The following is a 17,864-nucleotide window of genomic DNA, read 5'->3' as shown; positions in this document are numbered from 1 at the left end:
TTTTCTTTATTTACATTTCAAATGCTATCCCGTAAGTCCCCTATACTCCCCATTCCCTGCTCCCCTACCCACCCACTCCCACTTCTTGGCCCTGGCATTCCCCTGTACTGGGGCATATAAAGTTTGCAAGACTCAGGGGCCTCTCTTCCCAATGATGGCCAACTAGGCCATCTTCTGCTACATATGCAGCTAGAGACACGAACTCTGGGGGTACTGGTTAGTTCATATTGTTCCACCTATAGGGTTGCATTCCCCTTCAGATCTTTGGGTACTTTCTCTAGCTCCTCCATTGGGGGCCCTGTGTTCCATCCAATAGATGACTGTGAGCATTCACTTCTGTATTTGTCAGGCACTGGCATAGCCTCACAAGAGAGAGCTATAGCAAAGTCCTTTCAGCAAAATGTCTCTGGCATATGCAATAGTGTCTGTGGTTGGTGGCTGATTATGAGATGGACCCCCAGGTGGGGCAGTCTCTGGATGGTCCATACTTTCATCTCAGCTCTAAACTTTGTCTCTGTAGCTCCTTCCATGGGTAATTTGTTCCCTATTCTAAGGAGGAATGAAGTATTTTTATTCTCAAAATCTTTAACCTCATCAATATAAATACCATTTTTCGTGATTTCACAAAAGTTAGTTTCTATTAAGTTTTTCCTGTTTTCTGTCTCTGTCACTCCCACTATACAAGATTCTGAAGGCAGAGGCTGCTGTCTGATACTTCCTCTTTCTGCGCAGATCTTGAAACCAGCTCCTTCCATGCATCATATCCTCCCACCCCCATTCATCTTAAACACTCAGTGTGTTCCAGACATTAGAATAATAATGAAACATTTCATTGATTTTATTTCTGCCACAGACTCTAATAAGGCATTTGGCACATTACTTTATTCAGTGCTCAAAACAATCTTAACCAGGTGCCAATACTGTTTCTGTTTTATCAGTTAGGAAGCTGAAGCTTATAACACATTTGCCATGGACCCAATATCCCATCATAAGGGTGCCTTACTTGGTCTCTGTTATTGCGGTACCCATGGACTAACAGCACCATGGGTAAACACTCAAAGAGTATCTAATTACATCTGTGTGTCTGTCCATCAGTTTATCCCCTCCCCACTGTCTAGCAGCTGTGTTGCAACTCTAGGACTTAAAGTAAACAAATAATCTGATTGCTTTCAAAGACCAAAAAATATCTTCATATGAAAAGAGTAGACCAAGAAAAAGAGTTAAATGTTTATTTGCCTTTTCAAAATCAGTGATGCATACTATAGCTAAACCGTCAAGTTTATTCTCAGTGACTTGTAAACTGCCAGTTACTTAGACTTAATGAGTTATAAAGGCTCCAGCTTTGCATTTAAAGTTGCAAAGTAATGGATGGATTGTTCAGTACTTAGGCAGTTAAAATTAGTTATTCAAGCCATTAACCTTCATTTTCTGTTCCACTCCAAGAGAGGTGAAAGCAATGGCTCTGAATGTTTCCTAGTTATTGCTAATCCTCCAAGCTTATATACATTAATCACAAATCCTCTTGATTATCATTAGTGTACATCAAGGCTGGAGAGGAAAAAAATCCCTAAATAAAAGTAAGCCCAACATGAGAAAGCTGCAAAAGAAGGCGGTGAGATCCCCCATGCTGCTCTCCAGGAGAGTGTTCTTGGAGTTACTACTGTCTTATCTTGTGCTCTGACTTGGAAACTTAAAGAGGCAATAGAGTAATCCGAAGATTAATTAAATGTAGAAAAGGACAAACATGGCAATAACACTGAGATCTTATATCTTTACTTATTCCCTAAAATATTCATGCATCTATATAATACATTCTGATTTCATGTGTCCTACCTTTCTTATTCCCTTCCTTCCCCTGCCAATCGGTCTTTCTCCAAAACAGTCTTCCTCCTACTTTCATGTCTTAGTTTGTTGTGTTTTTTCCTTTATGACCCACATACTTTAACCAGGTCTATCCACAAGAGCATGGGTGCACTGCTCTCCACTGTTACCTGGTCAACACACAAGTGACTACACAAATGAAGTCAATGTCTGCCCCACCCACACATACACAGTAGCCATCCATTTTCAAAGTCTTCCTTCTCCCCTGGGGAAGGGTCATAAGGACCTCTCCCATTGTGCTGAATGCTGATGAGCAAGGTCCTGTCTCGATCATCAAGATTTTATTTTGTTATAAATATACTAACAGCCTATCTGTTTCTCAAAGAGAAGAAAGTAGAAATAAGCAGTTTTACTCAAGAATATAAAGTGAATGTCAATCTTTCAAAGGGACACATAGAGTTAAAAACTAGTCATACAATCCAATCAGATGATAACTGGTATCCCAGCAGTCACGTTTGAAACTGGACATGTCCTATATCATAGAAGTCTTAGGTTCACAGAAGGTTCTAGAGTAACATCTGGCTTTTGAAGCAAGCTCAGGCTTTCTTATTTCTACACCTTTATTATGATTTCCACTTCAAAAGTGGAAATGAGAGTTCTGGCAGCACACTGGAACATGCTAAGTACTCCTAACACTTGCTGTATTAGTGTCACTGCCATATTTAAGCAATGAAATGTTTCTCAGATTCTGCCCACAGCTACTGCAAGTATTCACATTCTTGCTATCCAAGCAAAGCTATGCATCTTTTAAGCCAAGTATAGACAGTAGACAGTTATAGAGAAGGGAGAGGGGGAAATTAACGCTTTCTACTTTAGTTTCATTGCTGTTATTGTTTTGGTTCTTTTTCCTTTTTCTTTTCCCTTTAAAAACCAAAGAAATGATAACAACCAGTTGTGCCAGCACCATTTGTTGAAAATGCTGTCTTTCTTCCACTGGATGGTTTTAGATCCCTTGGCGAAGATCAAGTGACCATAGGTGTGTCGGTTCATTTCTGGATCTTCAATTCTATTCCATTGGTCTACTTGTCTGTCACTATAACAGTACCATGCAGTTTTTATCACAATTGCTCTGTAGTAAAGCTTTAGGTCAGGCATGGTGATTTCACCAGAGGTTCTTTTATCCTTGAGAAGAGTTTTTGCTATCCTAGGTTTTTTGTTTGCTCTTTCTAATTTCTTGAAGAACTGAGTTGGAATTTTGATGGGGAATGCATTGAATCTGTAGATTGCTTTTGGCAAGATAGCCATTTTTACAATGTTGATCCTGCCAATCCATGAGCATGGGAGATCTTTCCATCTTCTGAGATCTTCTTTAATTTCTTTCTTCAGAGACTTGAAGTTCTTATCATAGAGATCTTTCACTTACTTAGAGTCACGCCAAGATATTTTATATTATTTGTGACTATTGAGAAGGGTGTTGTTTCCCTAATTTCTTTCTCAGCCTGTTTATTGTTTGTGTAGAGAAAGGCCATTGACTTGTTTGAGTTAATTTTATATCCAGCTACTTCACTGAAGCTGTTTATCAGGTTTAGGAGTTCTCTGGTGGAATTTTTAGGGTCACTTGTATATACTATCATATCATCTGCAAAAAGTGATATTTTGACTTCATCTTTTCCAATTTGTATCCCCTTGATCTCCTTTTGTTGTCGAATTGCTCTGGCTAGGACTTCAAGTACAATGTTGAATAGGTATGGGGAGAGTGGACAGCCTTGTCTAGTCCCTGATTTTAGTGGGATTGTTTCAAACTTCTCACAATTTATTTTGATCTTGGCTACTGGTTTGCTGTAGATTGCTTTTATCATGTTTAGGTATGGGCCTTGAATTCCTGACCTTTCCAAGACTTTTATCATGAATGGGTGTTGGATCTTGTCGAATGCTTTTTCTGCATCTAACGAGATGATCATGTGGTTTTTTTCTTTGAGTTTGTTTATATGCTGGATTACTTTGATGGATTTCCGTATATTAAACCATCCCTGCATCCCTGGAATAAAACTTACTTGGTCAGGATGGATGATTGCTTTAATGTGTTCTCGGATTCGGTTAGCAAGAATTTTATTGAGTATTTTTGCATCAATATTCATAAGGGAAATTGGTCTGAAGTTCTCTATCATTGTTGGATCTTTCTGTGGTTTAGGTATCAGAGTAATTGTAGCTTCATAGAATGAGTTGGGTAGAGTTCCTTCTACTTCTATTTTGTGGAATAGTTTGTGCAGAACTGGAATTAGATCTTCTTTGAAGGTCTGGTAGAACTCTGCACTAAACCCATCTGGTCCTGGGCTTTTTTTTGGCTGGGAGAATATTAATGACTGCTTCTATTTCTTAAGGGGATATGGGACTGTTTAGCTCATTAACTTGATCCTGATTTAATTTTGGTACCTGGTATCTGTCCAGAAATTTGTTCATTTTGTCCATGTTTTCAAGTTTTTTTGAGTATAGCCTTTTGTAGAAGGATCTGATGGTGTTTTGGATTTCTTCAGGATCTGTTGTTATGTCTCCCTTTTCATTTCTGATGCTAATTGATCCATTCATATCTCCTTGTACTAAGGTCAAATCTAAGTGGATCAAGGAACTTCACATAAATCCAGAGACACTGAAACTTATAGAGGAGAAAGTGGGGAAAAGCCTTGAAGATATGGGCACAGGGGAAATATTCCTGAATAGAACAGCAATGGCTTGTGCTGTAAGATCGAGAATTGACAAATGGGACCTCATGAAACTGCAAAGCTTCTGCAAGGCAAAAGACAATGTCAATAAGACAAAAAGACCACCAACAGATTGGGAAAGGATCTTTACCTATCCTAAATCAGATAGGGGACTAATATCCAATCTATATAAAGAACTCAAGAAGGTGGACTCCAGAAAATCAAATAACCCCATTAAAAAATGGGGCTCAGAACTGAACAAAGAATTCTCACCTAAGGAATACTGAATGGCAGAGAAGAACCTGAAAAAATGTTCAACATCCTTAATCATCAGGGAAATGCAAATCAAAACAACCCTGAGATTCCACCTCACACCAGTCAGAATGTCTAAGATCAAAAATTCAGGTGACAGCAGATGCTGGCAAGGATGTGGAGAAAGAGGAACATTCCTCCACTGTTGGTTGGATTGCAAGCTTGTACAACCACTCTGGAAATCAGTCTGGCGGTTTCTCAGAAAATTGGACATGATACTACCGGAGGATCCTGAAATACCTCACCTGGGCATATATCCAGAAGATTTTCCAACTAATAAGAATTACACATGCTCCATTATGTTCATAGCAGCCTTATTTATAATAGCCAGAAGCTGGAAAGAACGCAGACGCCCCTCAACAGAGGAATGGATACAGAAAATATGGTACATTTACACAATGGACTACTACTCAGCTATTAAAAAGAATGAATTTCTGAAATTCCTAGCCAAATGGATGGACTTGGAGGGCATCATCCTGAGTGAAGTAACACAATCACAAAGGAACTCACACAATATGTACACACTGATAGGTGGATATTAGCCCAAAACTTAGGATACCCAAGATATAAGATACAGTTTGCTAAACACATGAAACTCAAGAAGAATGAAGACTGAAGTGTGGACACTATGCCCCTCCTTAGAATTGGGAAGAGAACACCCATGGAAGGAGTTACAGAGACAAAGTTTGGAGCTGTGATGAAAGGATGGACCATCTAGAGACTGCCATATCCAGAGATCCAGCCCATGATCAGCATCCAAACGCTGACACCATTGCATTCACTAGCAAGATTTTGATGAAAGGACCCAGATATAGCTGTCTCTTATGAGACTATGCCCGGGCCTGGCAAACCCAGAAGTGGATGCTCACAGTTAGCTAGTGAATGGATCACAGGGTCCCCAATGGAGGAGCCGGAGAAAGTACCCAAGGAGCTGAAGGGATCCGCAACCCTATGGGTGGAACAACATTATGAACTAACCAGTACCCCGGAGCTCTTGACTCTAGCTGCATATGTATCAAAAGATGGCCTAGTCTGCCATCACTGGAAAGAGAGCCCCATTGGACATGCAAACTTTATATGCCCCAGTACAGGGGAATGCCTGGGCCAAAAAAATGGGAATGGGTGGGTAGGGAAGTGGGGGGGAGAGTATGGGGGACTTTTGGGATAGCATTGGAAATGTAATTGAGGAAAAGATGTAATAAAAAAAAAAACCCAACAAATATCAGGTGGAGCATCTCTCAGTGTTTAATGAGTGATGAGTTTCGAGCTAGAAATCTATGCCAAGGGGTGAGAAGAAAATTAAATTCAGAAAGAAAAGTCTAGAGAAGTGGCTCTCAACCTATGAGTCAAGATCCCTTTAGGGTCCACATAGCAGATATTTACATTGCAATTCATAACAGTAGCAAACTTACAGTTATGAAGTAGCAACAAAAATAATTTTCTGATTGGGGGTGTGTGTCTTAGTCAGGGTTTGTATTCCTGCACAAGCATCATGGCCAAGAAGCAAGTTGGGAAAGAAAGGGTTTATTCAGCTTACACTTCCACACTGCTCTTCATCACCAAAGGAAGTCAGGCCTGGAACTCAAGCAGGTCAGAAAGCAGGAGCTGATGCAGAAGCCATGGAGGGATGTTCTTTACTGGCTTGCTTCCCCTGGCTTGCTCAGCCTGCTCTTGTATAGAACCAAGACTACCAGCCTAGAGATGGCACCACCCACAAGGGGCCTCTCCCACCTTGATCACTAATTGAGAAAATGCCTTACAGCTGGATCTTATGGAGGCATTTCCTCAACTGAAGCTCCTTTCTCTGTGATAACTCCAGCTGTGTCAAGCTGACACAAAACCAGCCAGTACAGGGGGAACCACAACATGTATTAAAATGAGCAGCATTAGGGAGACTGAGAACCACTGGTCTAGAGGATTTGTTTCCTGAAAGTAGAATACTAGATCTACTTAATTGCTCAAAGGCAGTTTATTGTGAGCTTCTATTGTTCTTATTATTACTGCTATTTGTTTGACATTTGTTTTGTTTTTTAGTGTGGTTGAGACATAGTCACCTTATGAAACACAGTTTAACTTCAAATCTTTCAACTTCTGTCCTCACCCTGAGGAATACAGGGACTACAGGAATGGACCACAATTCCATAACAATGAATAAATTCATTGTTAATGAATGTTATTCTAGTATGATTATTCTGTTTTTTTTCTTGCTATATTTCCTCTGTCTCTCTTTCTACCTTCTCTACTAATCTATATTCAAAAGTACTGGGTTATATAGTCTAATATCTACTCGAAAAAGATGGCTTACCAAGAGGAATCTCTGGGAAAGAGTCACAGGGACCTACATCTAGACCACCTTATCCTTTACCTGGCAAGTACTATGTCTTTGTAAATAAAAAGTCATTTTTGTGTCACATTGTTTACATGTATATGTTTCACAATTCTAAAAATATTTTTATTTATATAAAATATCTTTGAATAAATTCAATTACTTAAAAAAACAACAACAAAATCCCAAATTGCTATTCATTCTTTCAAATGAGTAATTAAGTCTGTGAAATCTCTTAATGTAAGTCTAACTTAAAGAATAACAACTTGACTTTATATTAAAATGTTTACCTTTATCTCCATTATACAATGGTATCTATTTTTAAAGTATTTTAGAAATAAAAACATTGGAGAAGTTCTAGAAATAAAATCTTCCCTTATGACTGCCTTAGAAGATTGAAGTTGGAAAATGATCAACTAATCCACAAATTCAAACAAATAATGGATTCTCCTGCAGACAAGGACAAAATAGCAAAGAGCTTCATGAATAGGGAGTGTTGATAGGGGCTGTAATGATTTGTGTTTCATCTCAGGATGAAAAGAGGAAGGAGATCACACTTGAGAAACTATGAAGCTTTCTGAGATAGAATGCTGTTAGAGCACTCAGTAATTGATGGAAATGTCTCTTGGGTGATTCTGTTTATATGTGATTGGTGCACCATGATTAGACAAGCAAGAAAAATATGCTCACATTTTGTGAAAGATGGGAGTTGATTTTCCAATCATTTTCTGGAGGTAAACTCGAGCTGTGTATAGCTTCAGAATTCTTAATTCATAGCTTTGGCTGAGATTTCCTTGTGGCAATGTATGAGAATCGGCTGAAGGTTTTGTTGTTCTTTGTTTTCGTTTTCGTTTGATTTTTTTCTCTGTCTTGAGATTTGAAGCCAAAACTGGAGAATTTTCTAAATTGTTCAGGTGACCCTTGACTCAAGCATTCCCCATGTGAATTTGCCAATAGAACATTTCATGCCAATCTTTCAGGAAATAGAGAATGTGACCATAATTGTGTTGGATATAAAGAAAAATGTCTATGAAGTTTCTATGAAAAAAAATGCTTTAAATAAGCATACGTTCTGTACCAGAGGATGAATAAAATATTGGGTTGGTCAAATTGTGAAAAGCTCTGTCTCTCTTCCGAAATGTATAATCTATTACATGCTATCCTTTTAAGTTTGTAGCTACATTGCTTATTTTGAACAAGAATTTGTAATTAGGGGTAAATTTTTTTGAGAATGAGAGGACATTGAGACAGGTTCATTTTAGCTTATGTTGCTCAAACCAGCATTGAACTCAGTATATTGACAAAGATGGTCTCAAATTCAGAATCCTGAAGGCCCTGCCCTAGGAGTGCTAGAACTACAAGTATATGTTATCACACTCATCTATATGTGACTTTTAAACACCAGGGTAAGAATTATCATAATTTTTCTCATAATGTCTCAGTTTTCAAACTGCTAATCCAGACATGTCAGTACTAACATAAACCAGTGAATAGGGCAATTGGCAGCTGACTCATGAAACAAGCACAAGAAATATACTTTCAACTTGTTAAATAAAGATCTGAGAATCAGGATTTGCTTGTTACTGCAGCATACACTAACCTATCCTGACTTGTAGAGACATCAGGTGAGAATCCCAGAAAGCACACCTAACCTGAAGTCAGGAGAGTTGAAGTACTCTTGTTTGTTACATAAATATATAAAAGTTATTTCTAAAATGTATCATGTAAGTCTAAACTATTCTGGCACAGAACTTTATGCAAAGTATTTTCCCCATAAATGCTGGTTAAAGTTGAATGGTTCAAAAATAAATTTGTAATCCCAGTAATTTCAGTGTTCTTCTACAGGGCCTGTTACATAGAATGCTGATTCTAGACAAACCTTGGTACCCTTAAGTTACATAATTAAGATACTGTACGTGTGTTTCTTATTAAGGGGATATTGTGCTTTGCATCAGCTAAATCGAATGAAAATGTTTATTCAAATTTTAACAAGTAATCACAATACACTATTTTTCTGTCAGAATAACTAATCTCAGCCTTTTTCATATCCAAATCATACATGTGGAAACCAAAGTGTCAGTTTGATTCCACAACACTGAAAGGGGGATATTTGAATAATTGGTTCCTTTGTACTATAACTGGTATGTACTTGCTATCTTTCCTTTAAAATGAATTACAATGGGCACAGAATTTGTAGAATGAAAGATTTGACTATAAGTTGATCTTCAAATATGTTTGTATAGTGTTCTTTGTAAGATTTTTGTCTTTCTAAAAATATCTAAATTTGTTTTCCCCTAGATTAGTAATCTCAGCTTCTGAATGGACAAAATTGTAGCTTCAGTTGTAAGTCAGTGTAATTCCCTGCACTACTTCAGACAGCTGAAATCAAAAGGAATTTTGCATAAGTGAATTATCCATGATGGAGTACTTAATAATTCAATTATAAATATTTGTAGTTTTATATGACACACAGGCATACTTTGTGAGTTCTTTAGCATTCTTACTGAGTCCTGTTTCAGTTCCATTTATTTTTACTAAAAATAAGTATTAATTCTTGCTTGTCTGACATGCAATGATTTACAAAGAAAGCTTCCACTTTCCTCTGGTATATATGCTTCCCATTGCAATGGTGCATCCCCAACCAGGTACTCCTCTTAACTAGAGAAACTAAGAGTCTTGTTAATGGTTGTAAGTCAGTGGCACATTTGTTAATAGACAGATTAATCCAAAAAGACTTGCTGAAGTCTGTGCTGAAAACACAGGTGACAAGTTCTCAGCCTACTGTGGAGTTAATTTTTTCTTGTTGGACTCTGAAATACCCTATAGATTTGTAAAACTAGAAAAGCAAGCGATATACTTGTAAATTCATTATATCACTTTTCATAGTGAGTCATCAAAGAAAACCTTAAAAACAAAAACATTAACAAACTACTGGATGTGATGACTCAAACCTTTAATGTCAGAAGTCATGGGATGAGGCAGGAAGAGCACAGGCTCAGGGCTAGCTTGGGTTATATACTGAGACCCTGTATCCAAAATAAATTATAAAACGAAGTCTTGAGAAAGAATGGGATCGGGATGCTGTCAATGAAATGTGTTCATCCAATGGAACTGAAGCTCATTTTTTCATATACAGACTGGCTTAGTTTTTTTTTTAATATCTAGAAGAAACTATATTTAAATTTTTCTCAGCCAAAATCTGAGGAGTTGGATTATTTGCATACAATTTAACTGAGCAAAAAATTAGCAGCTATACTGCTCAGATCCATCTGATTTTACGGGACTCTTAGAAACTGAGTCAATGTAGATGACTGGTGGTTTTGCTATATCAAACTGTTCAAGTGTGATTGGAGAGATCTTAATGTATCAGATGATGGGATATTCAGAACGTGTTTCAAGTTTTTATTCTCTGTAAATTAAGATGTTATCTATTTTTTTAAAGCTTTGATTTTTAATTTCATAAGTTAAGGACTTGACCACAAAGGTTATCATGTTTTAAAAGCAGAAACAGAGGCTGTAACATTACTGCTTTATTACACAAATTATCACAGTTTGCAAAGTTTTCAAATTGAGGAGTCCTTTTAAGTACTCTTCAATTCTAGTTCTAAAGTATATGTGTAGAGTCACATATGCATGCACCTGGGTACCCACATACCCAGGTTTCAACCTGGTTTATAGTTTAGCACAATAGTTTCATTTATAGGAGATGTTGTATAGGCACTGGTGTTTTATCTCATGGCCCATAATGTATCCCTGTACTAAAGATACAAATTACTGTGTGAAATCAGTTGTAGTTAACAGCCTTTCAGATTCAAGACTTTCAAAGTTCCCCATTTCAGAAAATATCAACAGTTTACTTTCTCAAAAGTGATCTTAGCATTACAGCCAATGTTTTATTAATGCTGTAAATGGGTACGAATTGGAGAATATTTTGATATTGAGGGTAATAAATAGTTGTTGGGATCCTAAGACTTCACTAAACACATTATAAGAAAATACTCTCCAACAAGAATGCTTAGGAGTTATAAAAGAATAAATCACGATTATAATAATCATTAAGAGGCAACTGATGCTGGTGCTGGATAATTTTTGGATAGTCAGATGCTAATGAATTAACCATATTAATGAGGACTTCAATTCATATTGGTCTACTCATTTGAATAGTGTTAGGAAGAGTTAGGAAGACTTGGTGCTGTTTCTTTTAAATGACAGATATTATCTTGACCCAGTTTTGAGAGTTTTAAATCCTAATTTAAGGGTAATTTATACTTGTATCTATAATACTATAGGCATCTATAATATATACATATAGTATTCACATCTATAATAGATACAAATAAGATATTAGCTAAAGATTGAGTGGAAGGCACTCATGCCTTTGTATCTTCTACCATGACTGATCAAATATCCAGTTTTGGCATACATGTTTGTGCAAACACACACAGACACACACATACACAATTAATTTTACATTCCTCAACTCTCTATTACCAAAACATACAGGCCATGTTAAAAAGTTCAGGAAGTCTGAATGTATTCCATATGAAGTATAAGGGTCTAAAATTTACATTCTAAAGTATATCATTTTTTTCACAAATTAATAATTACCTACAGATGTATATATAGTTATAAATTAGAGGTTCACAGGAGTTCTAAGGGTTTCAGTTCATTCTAATGTTTAGTTAAAATAATGAAATTCCAAATGAACAAACCTGATAAGGAAAGGTACACAGAAGCGTGTAATCCACAGTAGGGGCTCAACATTCTCAAGCCAAAGAACATAAGGACACAATGTCTTGATAGAGATTTCCAAGAAAAAAAATCACTATTATTTCTCATTGAAGCAGAAGCTGATGAAACATCTATTTCTCTTCAATTTGTCTTGTTCAATTTTTAGTGTGCTTCTGAGCAAGAGGAAGACCTGGTCTGGATTACCTCAGTGACACTCAGCATTGGCTACAGAGGATTATCTTGAATACTTCCTAAAACATTATTATTGAACTCCAACCTAAGTCCACCATATCAGATATCTCAGGTACAGTTCAATCCTTAAGCTGTCTGAATAATTGTAAAATTTAGATAGGTTAAAAACCTGTACCAGCTTGCTTTTTGTTCTGTTAAAAATCAGAAACATTTCAGTGAGTAAAAGTATCCTTTTGGCAAGTTATCTGCAGTGCCTACTAGTTCACTATTAAAACAACTTAATGTAGATCTCACCAAAGCTGCCCCTATCCAACAAACCTATCTATCTATCTATCTATCTATCTATCTATCTATCTATCTATCTATCTATCTATCTACATATCTATCTATACTGTATTTATGAATCTCAGACTACCCTTTCCAGACTAGCCAGATTCTCACAAAACCCTCATCATATGCCTATGGACAGTGCAAGTTTGAAGCCCCAAACAACCACCTGATTCAGAAACTGTGAGCCTATGCCTAGTAAGGCTATTGCTTTCTTCCAGCCACTTTTCAGCTCTTCTTTCTAGGCTATTACTTTTAGTAATATACTTAGTATATTACACAGGGTCAATGTTGTCAATTATATGATTCTCCAATATTCGAATGCTTCTAATGTAAGTCGATGTAATAATAGTATTTATTTCTTAGAGTTGTTGTGAAGTTGTTTGTGTCACAGAATATTGCCAACATTCAATAAATGTTAGATGGCTCCTTCTTCTCTGTAAGTAGAGACACAAATGTGAACTGAAAGGAAAAGAAAACCAATGTACAGACATACACATGCCTAAGAGAATGTCACCTAAAGCTCAAAGTGAAAACAGTGACACCTAAATAAAAAGATATTCTTCACAGACATTCTGAGTAAGGCTTGAATGGAAGATTCCCAATTTACCACCTTCATGGTATAAAATAGGTTTTGTATGTTATTTTCAGATCCTCCATTTCCTTCCAGATTAAGGAGTTTACAATAACTTCTCATAGCTTATGGCAATTAAGAATGGCAGCATATGTACAATTTTAATATATAAATATAGTGGAACATGCCAAAAGGTTAAATTATCTAAAGATTAAATTAGGAGGCTGCCCTGTCATGGCAGTGATAGGAAAGATGTTTTGTTTACTTGTGATCCTCCTTTGACTATAGGTAGAAATAGCTGCCCTAGCACCACCAGGTTGTTTTAAAATAATTTCCTGGCTGAGCTGCAGCTGTGTCTGCTTGTTATCACTGGTTGGACCATGGATATTTTTACCTGTTGGATTGTGTAGACAGGACATCAATAAACAGGTAGGGCCCATTGAAGAACTGATTATAGGGTAAGTGGTCCTCAGGGAATGGTGGAGTGGGCAGAAACATCACCAGGATGCTACACAGGGTCAACGTTGTCAGGAACCAAATTAAACACATCAGGTCTCAATGCTTCCATGGGACAGCACTTGTGAAATGAGTGTTCTAAAACTCAAATTCTTTCCCTTGTACCACTGGGATTCTGTGTTCATCTTGTCTTTTCAGATTGACTCACAGAAATAATTAGCATTAAATGTTCCTAATTTGTTCAGCTCCAAAGTTTGCATACTCTAAGTGTCTGCTAAATGCTTATTTAATAAAAGATGTAACTTACTCAAAGCAAATCTACGGTCATATTGCAATAGGGAATTGGTCCAGATTCTTTAAAATACAGGGAAGAACTCATAATAAAAGATATTAAAGTGTCAGTGACCCATGACCTTGTAATTTTACTCCCATGAAATAATTCAATAGAAAAGTAAAGTAGTATCTATAATGATATTCTGTGATGGGCAATATTTGAAAAAATATAAATATTTAATAAGGCAGAATTGCTCAAGCAAATTTTGAGATCTTGTGTGATATTGCATTCACCATAAAAGAAACAATTATGAAGACATTATTGCAATATTTTAAAAAGTACCATTTGTTAGCAGCAGTAGCATATAAAAACCCCAATTATACTATATTAATAACATACACCATGTATAGCTGTTATAAAAGAACGCAAAAAAAGAAAAGTTCTTAACTCGTGATGGTCAAATTACTAATATTTCCTTATTGGGTAGCTCTACATTTTTAAACAATTCAATAGAAATAGAAAAAAGAGCCATGTAATTTTTCTTGTCATACAGTAGTAGGAACAGAAGCGGGAATGCTAAATAGCATTGTACAAGTTTTTGACAGATTGTAACAAAAGTCACATACCCACCACCATTTACCATTCAACACGATGTTGGTTTAGCATGCTATCTTTCTTCCTCGCTGGATGTAAGTTTGAATGCAGAGATTGTATTCTTTATTTCATTCTTCATCTCCTGAAGCTTTACATACACAGAAATTTGCACTTTATTTAATCATAATATTTTAAAAATAATATACAGGTATAATTTACTGGCTAAAGTCACAGATAATCCATTTTATAAAACAAATTTAAAGATTTTTTTTTAGAATCATTTCTGTGTTCAAAGAAACAATATTCATTCATACAGCATGACATTCTCATACACTGAATATTATCAGAAATTTCCTTGTAGATATATTCTTTTAATTCAACAGATAAAATGATTTACCTACAGCAGGTTCTCCTCTGTGTAAATACTGTGACAAAGGGAACTAGACTTAAGTGCATATATGTATATGGTCCATTTTACGTGAACTTGTGCTGTAACTAACTCTATTCCAGTTTAAAGACTCCAAAGAAGCTGCAGTAAAACAAGTATGAAATCAACAAACATGGGGCCCTAATTCTCAGATATGAATGATGTGTTTGTTAGTGCTATTTTACTTAGATATGAAATGCAAATTAAAGGAAAATCATTTCTCTTTGAGTATCTATCTAGAAAAGAGCTTTTAGATGCAATATGAACTAAAATTATTTCAATGGTTTTCTGATTCTGGGAACAGAATGAATAATCTAAAAGTCCATTTCATCCACCAAATGACATTCAGAAAACCAGGCAGAATAGTCTACGTTTAGAAATGAAAGCTATAGAGTAAAAGGGGATGACATGATCACCAGCTATGGTTAAACCAAATCTCCAGACCAATCCCCAGGGACAGGGTTGAAATTAGTACATTGAATCTTGCTGAACACTGGGCCTTTTAACATTCCATCAAGGATAGAGGAAGGACTCATGAGGCTCTACCCCTACCTGAGTCATAACACACACACACAGAGTAGGGATACAGTGGCATGAAAGGCAAGAAAGGAAAAGAGGGCATAATGTGAAGAAATGCGATCAAAGATTATATGTGTGTCTGTATATATGAAAATTTGGAAAAAATAAATAAGTTTATTTATAAAGTCTGTGTGTGAAAAAAAATATGACATCTCCTCCGAATTCTAGGTGCTGATTTATTTACCTAAAATGTTATTTGGAAATTGTAGAGTTTTCATCTTGTCTGTTCTCAAAGTCCAATCTACCACAAGGAGTTAAATAAAATGAAAAGCTTATTTTTAAAACTGAAATATAATTTCAATCACATCTTTCAAAGCTCTGTGTCTGGAAAGATAAAATAAAACAATTTCTAGGTGATTTTCAAGCAGCGAGCTTTGAAAATCATCCTCCTAATATACAGATTCTTTGATTTCTAGTTGCGACTGTTTGATTGAAAATAATATTTATCATGTAATTTAAAAACCAAAGACATAGCTAACTCATTTCAAAAACATGCTTTGAAGATGTTTACTTATTATAATTCTAATGTTCAAAGAAGTAATATCCACATGGAAGTTGGGCACACAGTTCTCCATCAGTAGTGTAATTTGCCACAATCAATTACAGAATATATGTTTAATATGATACTGCTTCAGAATCTCCAGACTATGAAACTGGCTGCTCTTCAGCTGAAAAGGTGTGAGACACAAGGCATTTAGATCTATTAAGCTTAATAACTCCTTACATCTTTTTAAAGTAAATTAAAAGACCACTTTTAATGATACTTTTACATTTAAAATAATGAGAGAGTAAGAAAGACAAATTATTTGCCAAAAAGATGATACATAGAAGTAAACGTTGAATTCTTAGATCAATTTCATAAACTCTGAGTTATCACATATTTTAGGTTCTTTGATTAGGTCATATCAAACTGTCTTAACATCTCAACTGGATTTAAATGAAAGCATGGATAAATCCTATATATAAAGGCTTGATAACTGAATTTCTTACAAAATCAAATAAATTATTCCTAGGAGTTAATATATAAATTCTTTAAAATTTAAAATTTTATATGAAACAAAGTTGCTACAGTTTGGATGATTTGAGTGGATCGCTCTAGGGTTCATAGCTTTAGAAGTTTGATTCTGAGTGGAACCATATTGGGATGTAGCATGGCCAGATGGCCATGAGAATGAATGCAAATCTGCAACTGACAGGGTTGGGGAGGTGGGGGCATCTCCAGAATGAGACAGAGACCTGGCATAAGGGAGGGTGGCATACCCGTGACTCACAAAATTGGCATTATTGAACTTGAAGATGCCACCTCCTGTAGCCGGGCTGGAACCCCAGTAGAGCAATAGGGACACTAACCCACCCACAAAACTTTCCACCCCAAATTTATCCTATCTATAAGAAACACAGGGATGGGGAATGAAGCAGAGACTGAGGGAAAGGCCAACCAATAACCTGACACTATCCATGATACTCTGTTTTTCTTGCAGACAGAAGTCTAGCATGGCTGTCCTCTGAGAGGCTCCACCAAGAAGCTGACTCAGACAGATGCTGACATCCACATCCAAACAGTGAATGGAATTTCAGGGCGCTTATGGAATAATAGGAGGAAGGATTGCTGGCCTGAACGGTTTAGGAACTCCAAAGAAAGACTAATGTGGAAATTTGGGGCTCTCAGAAACTGAACCACCAACCAAAGAACATGCACAGGCTTGATTTGGGCCTCCCTGCACATAAGTAGCAGATGTGAAGCTTTGTCTTCATGTGGGTCATGAACAGCTGGAGCACAGGCTATCCCAAAAGCTGTTGCCTGTACTTGGGATATGTTCTTCTCATTGGACTTCCTTGTCTAGCCTAGCTTCTTAGACTTGATATGCCAGGGTCAGGTGATATCCAGAGGGGCCCCACTGGCTCAAAGGAAAAGGGGAGGGAACATTGAATATAAAATATATTAAAAATAAGAAAGAAGTGAGGCCTAATGATATATGCTTGGGTCCTCAAAGGTGAAGCCCTTAAAAGTATTTGATATGTATCATGTACGTCTCTTTATTTCATGAAAACAAACATTGTAAATGAAGAAATTAAGACTGTCTCTTTCTCCTCTTTCTTCCTAACTTACTATGTTATTTCTCCCTGGATCTATGACATTACCTAGTCATGATAACATTACCATGTGTCACACATAAGGCATCTTTCACCTGAGCTGAACCAAAGATCATCATACCCTGGAAGCTTCAGAACTGTGAACAAAATAAACCTAAGTTTTTTCATTAGTTTCTCAGCTTTAGGGCCCTCCTTGGGAAGGCACTACAATTGTTTGGTCGAAATGATGTTCTGTCCTGTGAAATTTCTTTCTAAATGTTCGAGGTTTCACTTATAGCTTATTGCTACTGTCAGCCTCAGTTGGGAAGGGAAACTTCTTTGTTTATTTGGTGGTTACTTTGGAGACTCATAATCACTAGAACAGCTGAGAATAAGTGAATGTGGCTGAAGTGGAGTGGTCTAATGCTCAGCCAGAAATGGAAGAAAACAATACAGCCTCTATATGATCTGCCCCCATC

The sequence above is a fragment of the Mus caroli genome, unplaced genomic scaffold (genome assembly GCF_978045245.1).
Source record: "Mus caroli unplaced genomic scaffold, Mus_caroli_1 scaffold_6, whole genome shotgun sequence".
Classification (NCBI taxonomy): domain Eukaryota; kingdom Metazoa; phylum Chordata; class Mammalia; order Rodentia; family Muridae; genus Mus; species Mus caroli.
This window is presented reverse-complemented; position numbering follows the sequence as displayed.